Below are 16,658 nucleotides of genomic sequence, written 5' to 3'. Positions count from 1 at the left end.
TAGTAAGTGTGATATGGAAAAAATTGCCCATTAGTGATTCAAAGCTAGTGAAGTATAAAAATAAAATCAATTTATAGCCCTTGTTACAATCCCTGAAGAAATTTTCCTTTAAACCAAAACAATAATGATATTTTATGTTTCACAAACATTGCCCTTCTGGTTTTAACAACCACCTGTAAAATGAGTTATAACACAATTTGGCCATATTATACTCATTTTATAGTTGAAAAAAAAATTGAGATGCAGAGAGGTTAACTGATTTTAACCAAAGTAATTTAACTAATGAGTGGCAAAGCCAGAACTAGACTCCCAATTTGTGTATCTCCTGGTTCCAAGGGCAGTAGATTTTCCCTCTACACCTTGCTGGTTATCCTTTGACTATGGCCCAAATGATGCTGAAAGTCCAAGTCTTGTTGCTTTGGTACTTCAATATTTTTTTTCCATACCACCAAACTACTAACTTAGTTCTGACAGTATCTACATGGAGGTATCATCAGATCCTATCGGTTAAGTGCCGAGTCCTACAAGTCAGCCCCGTGCCTGAGCTTCAGGGGCTAACCAAAAGTCTAGATCAGGGGTCCCCAAACTTTTTACACAGGGGGCCAGTTCACTGTCCCTCAGACCGTTGGAGAGCCGGACTATAAAAAAACTATGAACAAATCCCTATGCACACTACACGTATCTTATTTAAAAATAAAAAAACAAAACGGGAACAAATACAATATTTAAAATAAAGAACAAGTAAATTTAAATCAACAAACTGACCAATATTTCAATGGGAACTATGCTCCTCTCACTGACCACCAATGAAAGAGGTGCCCCTTCCGGAAGTGCAGTGGGGGCCGGATAAATGACCTCAGGGGGCCGCATGTGGCCCGCGAGCCGTAGTTTGGGGACCCCTGGTCTAGATGGTCACCTGTGTTTCTGACATACCGACGCAGCTCACAGGCTCCTCCAGCCTCCGCTCCAGGTTCTGTTAATGTGCTGAAGTGGCTCACCGAAGCTCACTTACTAGGTTGCCAGTTCGTTATGAAAAGACATAACTCAGGAACAGTCAGGTGGAAGAGGAGCACAGGACAAGGTGTGGGGGCGGGGCAGGACGCTTCCATGTCCTCTCCAGGAGTGCCCCTCCCCCCAAATCTCCATGTGTTCATCACCCAGGAAGCCCTTTGAAGCCCAGCCTTTTGGGGTTTTGTGGAGGCTTCAATTCATAGGCATGACTGAGGTCACTGGCCATTGGCTGTTAAACTCTCTCTCTAGCACTCTCCCCTCCCTGCAACTCGGGGGTGTGGAGGAGGCGGGACTGAAAGTGTCAACCCTCTAAACACTTGGTGGCTTCCCTGGCAAACAATCTACATCATTTGGTTACCTAGGGGCTTTCCAAAAGTCACCTCATTAACATAACAAGAAACACCATCACAGTTCTAAGTTAGGAATTTTCAAGGGTTCTAAGAATTCTGTGCCAGGAATAGAAGGAAAACCAAATGTGTATTTCTTTTTATAAATTACCACCTAACAGGACCCTCTCCTTCACTTCGCAGACCAGTTGGACTTGTGCAATGTACCTAATCTGGCCTGAGAACCTCGTGAAAAGCCTGGGATAGAATGTCCTTTCCACGTCACTTCCTGTGTGCTATGGGATCATGAGTTTCAAAATGCACAGACTCCCCCCCCTCCCCCCACTCCCACCCCCGCAGGAAAGCTGGGAAGCCAGGACCGGGAATTCTTACCCGAACAGCATTTGTCTCCCACTCTCTCACCCCACCCTTGTTGCTCTGCTCTGTCCAGAGTGGGGTAAGCAGCTGGTCTTTCACGAGTATTTGATAAGCCCTAACGCAGACATGGAACATGGTCGTCCCGTGAGATACAGTGGATGTTGTGCTGTGGTGACCAGATTCTTCCTTCAAGACCACGGCTGTCACTTCCTCAGATTCGGGGGAGGGGGGGGGCTCTTGGCTAAGCTTCTCTCCAAGATATGGCAATAGCCAAAAAGAGTTGGTTCACCCTGGCCAGTTGGCTCAGTGGTAGAGCGTTGGCCTGGTGTGCAGGAGTCCCAGGTTCGATTCCCAGCCAGGGCACACAGGAGAAGCGCCCATCTGCTTCTCCACCCCTCCCCCTCTCCTTCCTCTCTGTCTCTCTCTTCCCACCTCACAGCCAAGGCTCCATTGGAGCAGGGTTGGCCCAGGAGCTGAGGATGGCTCCATGGCCTCTGCCTCAGGTGCTAGAATGGCTCTGGATGCAACAGAGCGACGCCCCAGATGGGCAGAGCATTGCCCCCTGGTGGGCGTGCCGGGTGGATCCCAGTCGGGTGCATGCAGGAGTCTGTCTGACTGCCTCCCCGTTTCCAACTTCAGAAAAATACAAAAAAAAAAAAAAACCCATAAAACAACAGAGAGAGAGAGTTGGCCCCACCAAAGTCCCCCTCCCTGACTGGTGGCAGGATGTTCGACTTGGGAGGCAGGTGGTTTAAGAAGGCCCAACATCCCTGCCTCAGGACAGACAGTACAACTTCAAAGGACCATCAAGAATGTCTCTTAAGACTGGTTGAGGCCTTTTTTTGTAATTGCAGAACAGTTGGATTTTTTTCTAGGCCCATCCTTTCCCCCTCACCTTTTATGGTTATTGTTCCTGAGAGTACTTGCTCTCTAAACCTCCTGCACACAAATCTAAGAATTTCAGTCTGTTTCCTAGGGAACCTGACCTGCCACAGATGGTGCCAGAAGACGCCCGAGAAAGCAGACTTCAGCCAGCTGGCAGGGATGACTCCGTCACTGGTGGGAGATAAAACATTAATAGCCCTTGGCACGCACTGGCACTTAAATCATTAAAACTTCTACCAGTGGTGAACCGGGATGGGATGCTGTTGGAAGGGAATGGCACTAGCAAGTACAATATTCTGGCATTTGAGAGTTTGGTGGTAAATGGTCATTGTAAGGACTTCGGAATTGGATGACTTGTTGCAAGGGTCCATCCATGCATTCGGGGAAGTCAATGAAAGGCTGACGGCAACTAACCACCAATGTAAGCAGAGTGTGAAAGCCGGAGGGCCACCTTGGCAGGATTTAAAGATATTCTCATCCCCTGCAGCAGGAAGACAGACAAACCTGAGAGCCGGGCCAGCATTTAAGTATAAGAGTAGCAGAGCTCCATGGAGGTTGAAATGCACCTTGACAGGTCTTCTGCACTAAGGTTATAGTTCTGCTTGGGAAGGAGTAGAGCCCTAAGATTTGAGAGGAGGAATTTATATCCTCACAGTCTGCTGGGGACCTAGAAAGGCCCACTCTTTCTTGTTAAAGGCTGCTTCTCCTTAGTTGAGCACGATGCAGAAACCTATACCTTGCAAAATACGTTCCTCATAGTCTAACCCTCCTTTTGTAAACACCAGAAGAGTAATTTAGGGTCAAATAACATAACCCAGCTGGGGACATACTGGGATTGCAAAGTGAGGAGAGAGATTATACATTTGAGGAACTGAGGAATCTAGGCAACATTACTGGCAAGACCCAGCAGAATACAAAGGAATGGATTCTTGGAGGTGCTGGATTAAAGGAGGTGAAATATAAAGGTGGATAAAGGACAGCTTGTAGATGTTGGACCACTCATCTCTTTTTTTTTTTTTTTCTTTTTGTATTTTTCTGAAGTTGGAAACAGGGAGGCAGTCAGACAGACTCCCGCATGCACCTGACCGGGATCCACCCGGCATGCCCACCAGGGGGCGATGCTCTGCCCATCTGGGGCATTGCTCTGTTGCGACCAGAGCCACTCTAGCGCCTGGGGCAGAGGCCATGGAGCCATCCCCAGCTCCCGGGCAAACTTTGCTCCAATGGAGCCTCGGCTGCAGGAGGGGAAGAGAGAGACAGAGAGGAAGGAGAGGGGAAGGGGTGAAGAAGCAGATGGGCGCTTCTCCTGTGTGCCCTGGCCGGGAATCGAACCCGGGACTCCTGCACGCCAGGCCGACACTCTACCACTGAGCCAACCGGCCAGGGCCAGACCACTCATCTTTGCTGGCAAGAACCTTGAGAGACGCCAACATTATTGAGGCAAATGATAGAAGAGGGATCTAAAGGCTCAGGTATTGGGACATATTGAAGTGGCTATATTATGCACTGTCAGAAAACCTGTTAGCTTATTAATTTTGTGAGAGTTCAGAGGACATTTCATTTACCAAAGGAAATGACATTTGTTAGGGACACCAGCATTGTTAAAAATCTTCATGGTGGCTGACTTCTGCAGACCAGGACTGATTTTGGAGGATGCTGTTGCAGTCCTGGCTTTCAGATAACAAAAGGCGGATAGGCTCCTAAATAAACAGAGGCCATAGGGTAGCACTTAACTATCAGAAACAAAGTAAGCTCGCCCTGGCCGGTTGGCTCAGTGGTAGAGCGTTGGCCTGGCATGCAAGGGGTCCCGGGTTCGATTCCCGGCCAGGGCACACAGGAGAAGCACCCATCTGCTTCTCCACCCCTCCCCCTCTCCTTCCTCTCTGTCTCTCTCTTCCCCTCCCGCAGCAAAGGCTCCATTGGAGCAAAGATGGCCCGGGCCCTGGGGATGGCTCCTTGGCCTCTGCCCCAGGAGCTGGAGTGGCTCTGGTCGCAACACAGCGACGCCCTGGAGGGGCAGAGCGTCGCCCCATGGTGGGCAGAGCGTCGCCCCCTGGTGTGCGTGCCGGGTGGATCCCGGTCGGGCGCATGCGGGAGTCTGTCTGACTGTCTCTCCCCGTTTCCAGCTTCAGAAAAATACCAAAAAAAAACAAAAACAAAAAAAAACCAAAAAAAAAAAAACCAAAGTAAGCTCAATTATTATAAAGAAGGGCGAGGCTGGGGGAGGATGGCATGACTCACAGGGCGCTATGGAGATAGTTCATGGAATACAGTGTTTCCATGGTCAAGACAGAACGAGCAGGCAACAAGGTGGTTTCCCAATCTATACAACCAAAAGAAACAAAGGCTAAGGCTACTGCCCCTTTAAAATGTCACAACCTCTTGCTACATTTCTGGACCTCATCTAATTCTTAACCCATAGACCATCTACTGAAAGAAAGGCTGGCTCTCATCTGAAAAAGACCCTGCAAGATCACGGTAAATTCTACTGTTATGATTCTCCCAGTTCTTCTCCAGAGGTGTCCACTTAGGGAACCACATCCTGGGCAAAGGGAAATACCTAGCATTTCAAACACTGTGTGTTAGCATTCATACCTGACTCATAGTAGGTCAACTTGGTGTATGGACCCAACTAGTAGTCATTTCTTCAGCCCCTAAATACGTAATTGGAACAAAAACTTAACAGAACCTCCATATTTGTTCCTTCGCCTTGAGGTAAGAATTATAGTAAGGGGAAAGGTCAAATGGAAGCCTCAGTCATTGTCACTCCCCTACCATGGACAAGACACTAAGTTAAAAACAATATCGCATGCTGGGGAAATGACAGATCAGTGTCAGTCTTGAAAACCTAAAGAATACAGAATCCTACCCCCTGTTCACTACATACCTTACCCTCGTTTACTTCCCCAGTCCTGCACCTGTGAAAGCCTGATGCAGCCTGCAGTATGAGAGTAGACTATGACAACTCAATGCAGCAGCAGCCCCAATTATAGCTGCTGTACCAAAAGTGTTATTTCTTGCTAGAGCAGATAAGCGTGCTATCTATCAATGGCATGCAGTCACTGATCTTCGTATGAGATAAACAGTAAATACTTAAAATCTTGCCCCCACAGCTAGATTAACTCTCTCCTTCTGTCATAATTTAGTGACCGACCTGTTTGAGCATTCCAGGGAAGCAAACATTGGTCCAGGTGACATCATGCTAATCAAATCAGATAAGCAAAAAGTGGCAAGTGTTTTTGGAAGCCTTGGTAAGACACACAAACTCCAGATAGTATAAGATAACGTATAAAGACGATTCAGGGCCCTACCATATCAATAAAACTTGTAGGGGTCCCGTGGTTTGGGGCATGCCAGGACATCCCCTTCAAGATAAAAAACAAAGTATTGTATCATGCCCCTCCCACCACTTAGGAGAGCCTAGTACACATTTGGTAATAATGCTCTCTAACCAAATGATTATTGCTATGTTTAAATCTTAGTTAAAAACAACAGCTAAGTTTAATTTAATTCTAGTTTCCGTGGGGCAGGAATCCACGAAGGTCTCAGCCAAGTGGGTCTGGCTCGGGTCGCTCACATACTTGCAGTCAAACAGTGGTTGAACTTAAAATAGAGGGGGGGCTGGGTGCCTGGGAAAGGAGAAGTGAGACTGAAAGGGGGCCTGGGAGAGCTGGAAGCTGTCAAGACCCACCCCCTCTTTATCTCTCTCTCTCTCTCTCTCTCTCTCTCTCTTTATCTCTCTCACTCAGGATCTTTCCAGACAGTCTCTCCGTGTGGATTAGGTTGGGCTTCCTCACAGCATGGTGGCTGCGTTCCAAAAGCATTCTCAGAGGACCAAGTAGAAGTAGCCTAATCTTTTCTAAACTAGTCTGAAAACTCACACAGCAATTACTTCTTCTACTCGCCGTTGGCTGGAACTGCCACAGGCTCTCCCCCCACCAACCCGACTCAAGGTCAGGAGACATAGAAACCACCTCTTAATGGAAGTAGCATCAAAGGATTTGGGGGCCATGTTTTTAAAATGCCTTAGTGTGATAAACTGAAATCGGCACCAAATTTAAAAAAGTCTGGGCATGTGTGTCGGTTCCACTACATTCTATTGTGTGCTCTGAGCTATAATTATATAGCTCATACATATATAACATGTATTAACATGTAAAACATGTATTAACAGTCCATCTTTTCAGGAACAGTTTTTACTTTCTCCTTCTGCTTTAGTTTCCTCGGTAGCAACCTAGAGGATAACAATACTTTTTTATTAGTCAATCTCCCTTGAATGCATAAAGTAGAGACTCCCTCATGCGACCCAGGGTTGCCAAGGAAAACCAAACCCAGGGCAGAAGCAGCAGCTGCCCCAGAGCTGAAGGCAGATCGCAGCGAGCTCAGCGGCAGGAAGTCACGGGGTCCGCTCTAGTGCTCTCAGATGTATCTGATTTGACTGTTCCCCGCCTTTCAGTTTCTCCCCCGCCCCGCCCCGCCCACCTCCGCCGCCTCTGTCTCTTCCTTATCACTTGTGCCGACTCGGTTTTGCTCTCAGAGCCTGAGCCAGCTTCGCGGCCTTTCCAGCTTCTCTCTTCTCTACACACGTTTTCGTCAGCTCTCAACACTGGCTTATTCTTTAGGAATTTCCCGGGTCACGCTCCCAGGAAAGAGATCGTTTGCTGACTTCGAAGTGGATCATCCGTGTTTAGATCACATCCTGTTCCTGTTCATTTAGTGACCACTCTTGTATAAAGAAAAGTCCAGCTCTTAACAATTAAAGCTGGAAGGAAGAGGCAGCCGAGACCACATGGCCGAGTCGTCACCAGCACAGGCCAGTGTGGGTGTAGACCTCCGAGAGCCTGTGGTGTGGACCAGTTAAAATAAGAAAAGTCACTGGTAAAATATAAAGCTTTCTAAGATGTGATACTATGTTTTAAACATATGCACAGATTTATTTAAGAATTGATATATAAAGGCCCTGGCCGGCTGGCTCAGTGGATAGATAGTGGGTAGTCTGGCGGACGGATGTCCTGGGTTCGATCCCCAGTCAGAGCACACATGAGAAGTAACCATCTGCTTCTTTCCCCCTCCCTCTCCCCCTTCTTTCTCTCTTTCCCTCTCGTAGCCAGTGGCTCGGTTAGTCCAACGTCAACCCCAGGTGCTGAGGATACCTTGGTTGATTCACGTAGCGGCCACAGAGTTTGCCGGGTGGATCCCAGTCAGGACACATGTGGGAGTCTGTCTCTCTATCTCCCCGCTTCTCACTTAAAAAAAATAAATAAAAGAATTGCTATAATCAAGTTAATGTCATTGTTAATTAATCTAGCAAACTGATATTTACAGATTAATGTGTTGGGTTTTTTTGTATTTTTCTGAAGTTGGAAACAGGGAGGCAGACAGACTCCCGCATGTGCCCGACCGGGATCCACCCGGCATGCCCACCAGGGGGTGATGCTCTGCCCATCTGGGGTGCCGCTCTGTTGCAACCAGAGCCACTCTAGCGCCTGAGGCAGAGGCCGCAGAGCCATCCTCAGCGCCCGGGGCAACTTTGCTCCAGTGGAGTCTTGGCTGCAGGAGGGGAAGAGAGAGACAGAGAGGAAGGAGAGGAGGAGGGGTGGAGAAGCAGATGGGCGCTTCTCCTGTGTGCCCTGGCCGGGAATCGAACCCAGGAATCCTGCACGCCAGGCTGACGCTCTACACTGAGCCAACCGGCCAGGGCCCAGATTAATGTTTTATTTCCATAAATTAATGTTGCAACAGTTCTCTAGCCTCCAGCTGTGCACTAGCTACCTAAGTCAGGACCTCCAAGAACTGCGACTGACTCAAGTTTCAAGCAATTAGGCGTTTAAATGAACGCCATTCTAATACTTCGACTTTAGCATTGTATTTTCTTGAACTCTCTTAGAAAAGAGGAAAATTCAGAAATTATTTTTTTGTTCAATTGGCTTGAAAATGCACCTGTTCCTAACTGCATGTAGTAGCTTCGCAAATCTGTACTGGCAAATTGCATTGTAAATGCTTTGTAGGTTTTTTATTTCCTACTCATTTTCCATCTCTCACTGTCTCTCACTTCTTAATCAATTCCTATTTTCTCAATACAGGTTGCATTGTCACCAAGCTATCAAATAAAATTTTTTAGAACTAAAAGTGAAAAAAAAAAGAAAACACCCAACCAAACAAACAAATAAACAAGAGTGAAGTTCAAAGAAGCTTTTGTACCTGTATCATTAGCCAGGCATCCGTCCCTCTGCACTGGGTGAGTTGAACTGAGGCACCTGATATAATAATTACAATTTTTTAATTCAAGATTTAAAAAAAAAAATCTAAAATGAATTTCCCTTCCCTTTTCTTCAGGCAAGCCTTCAAATATCAAATCCAATTATGAGAGAAATTTAATTTCCCTTTTGGTCTATGACACAGCGCAACAATTATCTATGGATGTTTAAAGAAAATTTATCCAGTAGAATTCTCTTGGTTCACACCAGATAAAGTCCCCATGAAATGATAGCACGGTTGGTGTCATCTGCTGACATTCATGGGTGATTCAGCACCTGCAGATAACGATTTCAGGAAATCTGTTTTTCCAAAACAAGCCAGACTCTGTCTCTTTTCTAGAGACTGAGAGGATCCAAATTCCCAGCTTTTAAGGCTGGCTGCCTCCGGTTACAGCCAGCATCCAAGAGCAGCCCAAAGACTTTTGGGTGTTTCTCTGAATGCTCTCCCATGACATTGTAGAGATGAGGCAGTCAGGTGACTGACAGATTTCTCCCTTGTCCTGTGGCTGCTTTTGTATTTGTAGATACAGCCACTGTGCTCACATGTATGATTAGGCTGACAATTCCAGGGTCAGCCACCCACAGATTGTATAAAAAAAAAAAATCAATCTTATTTGACTGTCTTAACATTTTGGCTACTTTAGTTGTTAAGGCAACCAGACCTGACGAAATATTCACTCATCAATTTGATGTTGAGCAACTGTCTGTCATGGCTCTGAAGTTGGAGGGAAAAAAAATAATAAAAATCAACTGTCACAACAGTCAATCCCAAGCAGTCAATCCCATTCAGATTTCTCCCCAACATGAGTGAGCGTCGCTTCCCCTGCTCCTCCCCGCCCTCCTCCTCCTTTCCTCCTGATATCTATCCCTCCCACAAACAGCGTCTTTCCTCCAGTGATGTTGATGTACTACAGAGAAGGGAGATATTTTAGTTTCACAAACGCTTACATTTCCTGAAAAGGTTTCCCCTGCCGTTGTGTTGATGTTAGACAAGTATTTTTTTGTTTTTGCTATTAAGTAGTCCTAAAAGGATAGATCCATTGAACGTATGGAGAATGTTTATCTTAATGGAGAATTTAGGCAGAAATATCCCTTGCTTTCTCTTTCAAGATGGATTTTCCTTTTCGGGAAGCACAGCTCCAAAGCCAGGGACAGGCAGCTGGCTCGCACGGTCCCTTCCTCTCCCTGAGCCTGCCCCAACCTCCTTGGAACAGAAGAGCTCCGAGTCTGGCCCTGGTGTGGGATGTGGCTGGCTTTCCAAGTTGGGATGTGTGTTCGTAATTACTTCTTACTGCTGTTTTCATTTTCATTTCCAGACTTCCCTGTCCCCCTCCTTTCCCAGCCTGCGTTTCTCCACTCAGCTTCCTACCTCACTATGGCTGCTCATTTCACTGTGGCTTCCCTTCCTCTGAAAACATTTGACCTTGTGCTAGAAGTTGGCTTCAGTTTCTCTCCTCCTTGTTCCCCAGACTAGGATCATTAGCATCAGCAGGCAGCACTGCCAGACTGCTGCCTATGCCGGCTGGGCTCTGCCTCGTACACAGCAGCAGCCCCCTTTATCCTGGCAAAAAAAGCCAGTGGCCACCAGTTGCCAGGAGACGCTGTCCAATGTTTTACTTCTAGACAGTGTTACCAGGGATGTAGACTAAGCCAATCAGTTCATTTAATGAGGAAATCTATAGGAGGAAAAATGTAGAAGAACTGAAACCTTCTTAGTTTGCAGATTCCTGTTCTGAGTTGGAAAGAATTCTATTGGCTTTTCTTATCAAGGAAGGTCATCCGTGTTAGTTGATAACCTGAAAAGGGTTATAAGGAAATTAAGAGTTGTTTAACCTGCTTAAGAAAACAAACTTTGCAATCACTTAAAAATGCTTATTTCTTCCTTCTGTTGATAAGCTGATTACATACCACTTTTATCTCCTCTTTAATTAAGTCCCCAAGGACAAATACTGGATCTTGTTTCATAACTGAAACACCAGCCCATGTGTACTTAAAAATAATGCTCCTTCAGTTTTTTTTCTCTTCTACTCCTTCAGTTTACAAAAAGTACTTCACAATTCCATATATTCACTACTTCAGTCCCACCTTCCCTCATTACCTTGAGTGAGTGAAGTTTCATAGTACATGTTGGTGAATGTATGTTCTTGGGGTTTTTTAAAACTATCTTGGTAAAATGCCTTTGGTTATAGGAATTTGCTGTCAAGCTAGAAATTGTGTGGGTAAAGATGGTGATAGAAATTGCAGATAAGGACATCGTCTCTACTCATTTAGGGTACACATTCTATTCAATTCAGAGTATAAAGTACAAAATACATAGTGCAAAACTGCCGATAAGCTGCACTATCCCCTTATTTGGAGAGAAAGGAAAGTAGCAACTTTATGGGCCCAAGTGATGAGGCCTCTATGTATTAGGAGGTGCACATCCAGGGATGGGATTGTTCCATATTCGATCTACCTCTCAAACAGATGAAAATGGGGACTATTTTTCTAATAATGAAGTTTTCTCTGCCCTGCCTCTGGAGGAGTAGTTCCTTAACTAAGCACAGGTTTCCAGTAATGAAGGATACAAATATGGCCAAAAAGAAGGTGGGGGAGCAAGGGCATGCGCTCTGAGCCCCATCCTGGCTTTCGCTGTGGGACTGGCAAAGCATAATTTTTAATAAGGTAAATGTATGACTCTCATACAAATATCCAAAGAACAAAGGTTACAGTTCAGGTAATCTATTAATGAGAAAATAACAGAATTGGAAAACTGGTTCAAGAATTGGAGATGGCGCAGTGGATAGAGCGTCAGACTGGGATGCGGAGGACCCAGGTTCGAGACCCCGAAGTCGCCAACTTGAGTGTGGGCTCATCTGGTTTGAGCAAGGCTCACCAGCTTGGACCCAAGGTCGCTGGATCGAGCAAGGGGTTACTTGATCTGCTGAAGCCCCACGGTCACAGCACATATGAGAAAGCAATCAATGAACAACGAAGGTGTTGCAACGAAAAATTAATGATTGATGCTTCTTATCTCTCTCCGTTCCTGTCTGTCTGTCCCTGTCTATCCCCTATCCCTCTCTCTGATTCTCTCTCTGTCTCTGTTAAAAAAAAAAAGAAAAGAAAAAGAAAAAAGAATTGAAGAGATGAGCCTGACCAGGAGGTGGCGCAGTGGATAGAGTGTCAGCCTGGGATGCAGAGGACCCACTACACAATGGGAGAACATATTTGACAATACGTCTGATAAGCGGTTAATAACCAAAATTTATAAAGACCTTGTAAATCTCAACACTAGGAAGACAAACAATCCAATCAAAAAATGGGCAAAAGAAATGAATAAACACTTCTCCAAAGAGGACATACAGATAGCCAATAGGCATATGAAAAAATGCTCAACATCACTATTCATTACAGAAATGCAAATTAAAACAACGAGATATCTCCTCACACCAGTCAGAATGGCGCTCATCAACAAACAACACAGAATAAGTGCTGGCGAGGATGTGGAGAAAAGGGAACCCTCCTGCACTGCTGGTGGGAATGCAGACTGGTGCAGCCACTGTGGAAAACAGTATGGAGATTCCTCAAGAAATTAAAAATCAAACTGCCTTTTGACCCAGCTATCCCACTTTTAGGAATATACCCCAAGAACACTATAGAACTGTTCCAAAAGGAGAAATGCACCCCCATGTTTATGGCAGCATTGTTCACAATAGCGAAGATCTGGAAACAGCCCAAGTGTCCGTCAGTGGACGAGTAGATTAAAAAGCTTTGGTACATATATACTATGGAATACTACTCAGCCATAAGAAATGATGACATCGGATCATTTACAACAACATGGATGGACCTTGATAACATTATACGGAGTAAAATAAGTAAATCAGAAAAAACTAAGATCTATATGATTTCATACATAGATGGGACATAAAAATGAGACTCAGAGACATGGACAAGAATGTGATGGTAACGGGGGGGGGGGGGGGCGCGAGGAAGGAGAGAGGGGGGGGAGGGGAGAGGCACAAAGAAAACCAGATAGAAGATGACTGAAGACAATTTGACTTTGGGTGAGGGGTATGCAACATAATCAAATGTCAAAATAATCTGGAGATGTTTTCTCTGAACATATGTACCCTGATTTATCAATGTCACTGCATTAAAATTAATAATAAAAAATGTAATAATAAAAAAAACAAAAAAAAAAAAAGAAAAAGAAAAAAGAATTGAGAGATAAGCCTGACCAGGAGGTGGCGCAGTGGATAGAGTGTCGGCCTGGGATGCAGAGGACCTACATTCGAAACCCCGAGGTTGCCGGCTTGAGTGCAGGCTCACCAGCTTGAGCATGGGATCATAGATATGACCCCATGGTCGCAGGCTTGAGCCCAAGGTCGCTGGCTTGAGCAAGGGGTCACTGGCTCGACTGCAGCCCCTGCCTGTCCCCCCCCCACATCAGGGCACGTATGAGAAGCAATCAATGAACAACTAAAGTGCAGCAACTACAATCTGATGCTTCTCATCTTGCTCCCTTCCTATCTATCCTTATCTGTCCCTCCCTCTGTCTCTGTCTCTCTTGCTTAAAAAAAAAAAAATAGGAGAGACGAAGTTTATATCTATGCTTACATAAATACACAGATACATAGATGGATAGATATGCCCCTTGGAACATATATTTTTCAGCTGGACTGAAATCATTTGTGTCTTTATTAGACAAAAATCTACAAGTTATCCTAAAGCTGCACAGAGCCAGGTATGAATAAATAGTAAATATAAGTCAAACAAAGATACATTTCCTTAAAAAATTAATGATCTGTGGGCTCCAATTAGATAAAGCTCCAGTATGTTAAAAGGGCATAAGGACATGCAGTCATCATTGTACCTTATTTTGAGGTTTAAAATAATTTTTCTTAACAGGAATTAAGGCAAATTACCTCATCGCTCTGAACCTCAATGCCTTTATTTGAAAATACTAATAACAATATCTATTGCACAGGATTGCCACAAAATTTAAATGAAAGTATATATTGAAAACACGTCCCATAACACCTTAATAAATGATAATTCCCTTCTGTAAGGCCAGCAGCCAAGGCTACCATCAGAGCAGCCTGGCCCATGCAGGTTAGCATTGGATTCGGACAGTCGGTAAAGAAACAACAGAGCCAAGAACTGATGGGCTGCCATCTTTAATTCTAGCTTGCACTCGGCGGGCAAGTAAAAACACACACTGGGCTCCAAAACCCACTCACATTCAGTGCTCACAAAGCTACTGACTTATCCAAGTTTCCTAGAATCAAAGGTTTCTAGCTCACCAGACTTATTCACCTCTGTTCCCCATCTCCTTCCTTCTCCAGCATCAAACTGCACAAACTGGCCTCTCACTCAATACTCCACCATCTTGGCTGCTTCTCCTGGCCACGTCACTTCTTTCTGCTCTCCTATCTTCTCTCTCCTCTAATGATAATCTCAGGAACCAAGAGCCCAAGCTCCCGTTCTGTCCCCATTTTATAGTGTAGAAATCCAAACCTTAATCCAATATACAAAATAGGGAAGTCTCTAATACAAAGTCACTTATCTGGGGCATGATGGGATTGTACCACCCCACATCAAAAAGGGTGAGAAAGGCTTAATCCCAAAACCAAGCCCCAGGCTACAAGGATTCTGCTTGCCTTTAGCCCACCCCCAACACACATTAATATCACCTGGGCAACGGCCTCCTCGTGGGCAGCACCATCTTTAACAAAGTGAGCATAATATATTTTATCTGCCCAACACCTTCACTCCACGTATTCCTTTTATTCTATATTATCTGACATTTTCCCAATCAGATGTCTTTCAATTATTGTTTCCACGTATTACCAAAATAATGATAATTGATGGTTATGATGATGACCCTGAAATTCATAACAACCTTCTGTGTCATTAGAGATAAAATTACATGTTCAGCATAGTATTAATGTTAAGTGTAATTTATTATGTTCTACTTTTTAAAAAACTCATTATCTATGGACCTTGACTCAGTTAAAACAAAACATCCAGTTAACAAAAACCGTATTTTCCAGATTATTAAGCATAAAAGAAAATTCTCGTGAGCATTTGTACCTGGAACATCAATCTGAATCCAGAACTGCCTGTGTTAAAAGGTAGATTTGAACAAACGCCCTCTAAATTTTCTTCCCACTCAAAGATTTTATAATAAGTAGGAAATGATACCTGAGAAAATATGATATGCAGAAAGAAGAATGCCCATGAGTGTTAGTCCCCAGAAAAAAAGAATACCATTGTATGTTAAAAATAATGACTGTGGGGATAGTATTTTTATTTCTTTAAAAACATGTGATTATGGACAGTTTCAAATACATAATAAATGATAAAATACTCAGGTGCCCACCACCCAGATTGAACACATCTTAGTATTTTGGCATGTTTTCTTGAGATATTTTAAAAATAAAACAACTAGCTATCTATTGCTTCTCAGAATTTGGATAAGGTAAAGTGTAGTATGTGTTCTTATTAGTGTATTTATTTATTAATTTTTTTCAGAGACAGAGAGCGGGATAGATAGGGACAGACAGGAATGGAGAGAGATGAGAAGCATCAATCATTAGTTTTTTGTTGCAACACCTTAGTTGTTCATTGATTGCTTTCTCATATGTGCCTTGACTGTGGGGCTACAGCAGACTGAGTAACCCCTTGCTCGATCCAGCGACCTTGGGTCCAAGCTGGTGAGCTTTTGCTCAAATCAGATGAGCCCGCGCTCAAGCTGGCGATCCCTGGGTCTCGAAACTGGGTCCTCCGCATCCCAGTCCCACAGTCTATCCACTGCGCCACTGCCTGGTCAGGAATGTGTTCTTATTAGTTTAATGTCTGATACATCCTCTATCTGAAGACAATATGGTAAATGCATTTTTGGAACTAGAACCACGTGCATCGACCTGGTGTTGAAGCACTGCCAGGAACGGCGCACCAAGATAAATAAATACAAAATAATAACTAGATAAAGCTAAATTCTCCTTCTCATTCCCCCTGTCTCCCTTTCCTTGCCTCCTACCTTCAAAGGTAATCACTATCCTGAAGTTGATTTAATATTCTTATGGCAATATTATGCCCCACATCAATATATAGCATTATTTGGTGAGATTTTAGACTTTATTCAAGATGTATCATACACTATATGTCAGTTTTCAACTAATCTTCTTTTCTTACCCAACATTAAGTTTTTTAACTTTATCTGCATAGATATATCTAGATCTACTTTACTTCATATTCCAAAGCATAATTATTCTACAATTTGCTACATCATTTCTTTACAGAGTTTTATTATCTGCCGTTTCTGCTGGAACAACTCAGCAGTAACTTCCTTTGTAAATACAAAGAATTTCCTGGGTTGCAGGGAACGTGCCCCTTTTACTTTAGTAGAAATTGTCAAATTGCGGAGTGATTACACCAACTTATCTCTCTACCTGCCGGCATACTTTCATATGATTATGATCATTTGAGCTTCTTTTTCAAGAAAGTGCTTGTTCACAATCTGTTCCCATTGTCCTTTTGTATTGTTTCTTTCTCATATCAATATGTAAATATGTGTGTGTATAATCCTTTGATGATGATATGCACTAAAATATTTTCTCCTCGTACTAGTTTGTATTTTTTAGTTTATGTGATACCTGTTCTTTTAACTGGAACACAGTCAACTGCCTTCTCTTGAGAGGTAGCGTAGAATAGGGGCTCTCCAGCCAGAATGCCTGGGATTGACTCCCACTTCTCCCACTTACTGCCCAGGTTAGGGAAGTCAATAGTCCCTCCGAGCCTTAGTCTTTTATGAAGA

The 16,658-nt window shown here is 44.2% G+C and overlaps 1 pseudogene; it reads left to right on the top strand.

The window, feature by feature from the left end:
• The first annotated feature begins 15,643 nt into the window (after positions 1-15,643).
• Positions 15,644-15,802, top strand: LOC136380169 (U2 spliceosomal RNA; annotated as a pseudogene).
• The last annotated feature ends 856 nt before the right edge of the window (positions 15,803-16,658 follow it).

This window comes from Saccopteryx leptura, chromosome 8 (assembly GCF_036850995.1).
Source record: "Saccopteryx leptura isolate mSacLep1 chromosome 8, mSacLep1_pri_phased_curated, whole genome shotgun sequence".
Classification (NCBI taxonomy): domain Eukaryota; kingdom Metazoa; phylum Chordata; class Mammalia; order Chiroptera; family Emballonuridae; genus Saccopteryx; species Saccopteryx leptura.
Note: the sequence above shows the minus strand (reverse complement) of the source record. Positions and strands in the feature narration are given on the sequence as shown.